At 38.0% G+C, this 3,970-nt stretch overlaps 1 pseudogene; it reads left to right on the forward strand.

Moving 5' to 3' along the window:
* Positions 1–651: 651 nt before the first annotated feature.
* LOC102819165 lies at positions 652–1,428 on the forward strand (annotated as a pseudogene).
* Positions 1,429–3,970: the final 2,542 nt, after the last annotated feature.

Genomic DNA, 3,970 nt, shown 5'->3' on the forward strand with positions numbered 1-3,970 from the left:
ATGAAATTCTAATCAGTAACAGCTAGAATATAGCTATCAAAAATATCTTTTGCTACTAAATATTGAGATGGAGTAAGATTAGAGACCAACATTTGTCAGTTTGTCGTATTGTGGTGGCTTGCATGTTGCTGTGATTCTGGAAGTTATTCCACCAGTATTTAAAACACCAGCAGGGTCAAACAGTTTCATCTGAGCTTCCTGATGAAAACAGACTAAGAAGAAGGAGAGATGGACTACTTCTGATTATTTAATCACTGCAAACCACATGAACTGTAGTGGAACAGTGTCAGATAGAACAAGAATATTAACTATTATAGTATGATAAAGAGTGCCAGAATATTTTCAGAAATAGTGACAGAAGATAAGCCCCTAAAATTGAAAGGCACTCAAAAATAACTGGGGAAAAGCTGCTTCCCCAAAGTAGAGTTGGAGTAATGTTGTGAATGGAGTAAAGACTTCAGAACCTTCTTTTGCTCATGGAGTACAACTCAAAAAGAAGAGAAACAGCTGTACATCCATTAATAATTGTAAAATGGAATATACAAAGTATGAATCTAGGAATTTAGGAAATTGTCAAAAATGAAATGGAGGGAATTCATGTGGAAGCATGTGTGAGTAGCTAAAGGAAAGATTCAGCCAGCAGAAGACAACATGGCTGCCAAGGTGTTTGAGTCTCTCAGCAAGTTCAGCCTGGCCTTGGACATTGCTGGAAGCATGGTGAATTCTGCCTTGTATAATTTGGTTGTGGAACACATAACTGTCATCTTTGATTGGTTCTGTGGAGTACAGGACTTTGTGGTAGAGGACAGGACTCATTTTCTCATCCTTTGGGTATAGAAACCAATTATTTTTGACTGCTGCTCTTGACCATGTCATGAGCTATTGATCACTGGTAGCCAAAATATACAGAATGTGAACATCACACTGTGCATCTTCTTCTGGCCAGTTGCCACGCATCTACATCAGCATCAGAGAGGACTATGATGAGCATGTGCTGCCATTCATCACTATCAAGATCCTCAAGTCGGTGGTGGGTCACCTTGATGCTGGAGAGCTAATTACCCACAGAGAGCTAGCCTCCAGACAAGTGAGCAATGACCTCAAGGAGCATGCAGCCACCTTTGGGCTCAGCCTGGATGACGTGTCCTTGATGCAGCTGACCTTTGGGAAGAAGTACACAGAAGGAGTAAAATCCAAACAGGTGGTCAGCAGGAAGCAGAGACAGCCAGATTTGTGGTGAAAAAGTCTAAGCGTCAGAAGGCAGCTATCATCTCTGTGCACACTGATCACCAACACTCTGGTCACTGTGGCCTGATTGAGCTGTGCAAGGTGGAAGCTGCTGAGGACATTGCCTAACAGCTCTAACATTCTCATAACATCACCTACCTGCCACACTGGCAGTCGGTGCTCCTCCAGCTACACCAGTGAGGCCAAGCTGCCCACAGCCCTGTAGATACTTCACAAAGCCACCCCTTTGTCCCACCACAGCAATCACTTTAAGATTTCATTATTGGCTTAAATAATGAAAGAAATAAAGTCACTTCAGCTCTCTCATTTCTCTAAAAAAAAGAGAAAAAAGTCAAAAAAGGACTGGAACACATGAATATCCATATCCTAGGCATTAATGAGTTGAAATGAACTGGTATTGGCCATTTTAAAACTAACAATCACATGATTTACTATGCTAGGAATGACAAATTCAAGAGGAATGGCATGGCATTCATCATTAAAAAGGACATATCAAGATCTGTCTTGAATTACCATGCTGAATATGATAGTATGATATCCATATGCCTACAGAGAAGACCAGTTAATATAACCATTCTTCAAATGTACATACCAACCATTAAAGCCAGTGATGATGAAATGAAGAATTCTATCAAATTTTTCAGTCTGAAATTGATCAAACATGCGTTCAAGATGTGTTTATAATTGCTGTCAACTGGAGTGCAAAGATTGGACATGAAAAGGAAGGATCAGTAGTTGGAAAATATGGTGTTCATGATGGAAACAATCCTGGAGACCACATGATAAAATTTTGCAAGACTAATGACTTTTTCATTGCAAATAGCTTTTTTAAACAACATAAAAGACAACTATATGCATGGAAATCAAATGATGGAATAAACATAAATTAAATTGACTACATCTTTGGAAAGTTATGATAGAAAAGCTCCATGTTATCAGCCAAAACAAAGCCAGGGGCAGACAATGAAACACACCATCAATTGCTCATATGCAAATTCAAGCTGAAGCTGAAAAATATTAAAACAAGTCTATGAGAAGCAAAATATGACCTTGATCATATCCCACATCAATTTAGAGATCCCCTGAAAAACAGATGTATTACATTAGAAACTAAAGAGTGAAGACAGAGGAGTTGTTGGATGATGTTGTGAACATCATAAAGCAAGAAAACAAAAGGTCATTAAAAAGACAATAAAGTAGGAAAATACCAAAAACAGATGTCTAAAAAGACTCTGAATCTTGCTCTCCAGCATTGAAATGCTAAAACAAATGAAGAAATGAGGAAGTAAAAGGGCTAAATAGAAAATTTCAAAGAGCAGCTCAAGAAGACAAAGTCAAATATAACGCCAAAATGTTCAAAGATCTGGAGTTAGAAAACAAAAAGGGGAGAATATATTAAGCATTTCTCAAATTGAAGGAACTAAAGAAAATTTTGAGCTTTGAGTTGCAATAGTGAAGGATTATATGGGAAAAATATGGTATGAAGCAGAAAGCATCAAAAGAAGATAAATGGAATACACAGAGTCACTGCACCAAAAAGAAATAGTTGATGCTGAAACATTTCAAAAGGTAGCATATGAGCAAGGGCCAATGGTAATGAAGGAAGAAATTCAAGGTACACTGAAGACATTGGTAAAGAATAAGGCTCTGGGAATTGGTGAATACAAATTGAAATCTTTCAACAAACTGTATGAAGCACAAGAGACACTCACTCATCTATGCCAAGAAAATTGGAAGACAACTACCTGACCAACTGACTGGAAGAGATCCATATTTGTGACCATTTTAAGGAGAGATGACCCAATGATATATGGAAGTGATCACACAATATCATTAATATCTCACACAAGTAAAATTTTGCTAAAGTAATCCAAGAATGGCTGCAAACGTACATTGAAAGAAAACTCCCAGAGGTTCAAGCTGGATTCAGAGGAAAATGTGCAATGAGGGTTATCATTGCTGATGGCAGATGGATCTTGGCTGAAAGCAGACACTACCAGAAAGACATTTATTAATGCTTTATTGACTATGCCGAGGGTTTTAATTGTATGGATAGTGCCAAGATATGGACAATATTTCAGAGAATGTGTATTGTGAAACAATTGTGCTCACGAAGAACCTGTACGTAGACCAAGAGGCAGTTGTTTGAACAGAACAAGGGAATACTGAATGGTTTAAAATTAGGAAAGGTACATGCCAGGGTTGCATTCTTTCATCAAACTTATTCAATCTATATACTGAGCACATTACCTGAGAAGTTGTATTATACGAAGAAAAACATGGCATCGGGATTGGAGGAAGACTCTAACAATCTATGATATGCAGACGATACAACCTTGCTTGCTGACAGTGAAGAAGACTTAAAATACTTACTGATAAAGATCAAACATCACAGTCCTCGGTGTGGGTTGCAGCTCAATGTAAAGGAAACAAAAGTCCACTGCCGGGGACCAGCCTCGACATAATTATTAGGAGGGTCTCGATAGGAGGATTTGGAGTCAGCGAATGAAGTAAAATAAAATAAAATTAAAAAATCTCAAAGAGTACATGGGTCATTTTGAGTCTCAGGCAGATGGTGGTAATGGCTCTCTTCTGATGACTCTCTTACTGCCTGCTGCCTTGACTGTTTATTTCAAAATTGTTGCTTCTTAGATCCCATTTAGAATATACAATGATCTCATAACAGTCACGTACAAGCAGTTACAAATCAATCAAATATTAT

The sequence above is a fragment of the Chrysochloris asiatica genome, unplaced genomic scaffold (assembly GCF_000296735.1).
Source record: "Chrysochloris asiatica unplaced genomic scaffold, ChrAsi1.0 scaffold00002, whole genome shotgun sequence".
In the NCBI taxonomy this organism is placed as follows: domain Eukaryota; kingdom Metazoa; phylum Chordata; class Mammalia; order Afrosoricida; family Chrysochloridae; genus Chrysochloris; species Chrysochloris asiatica.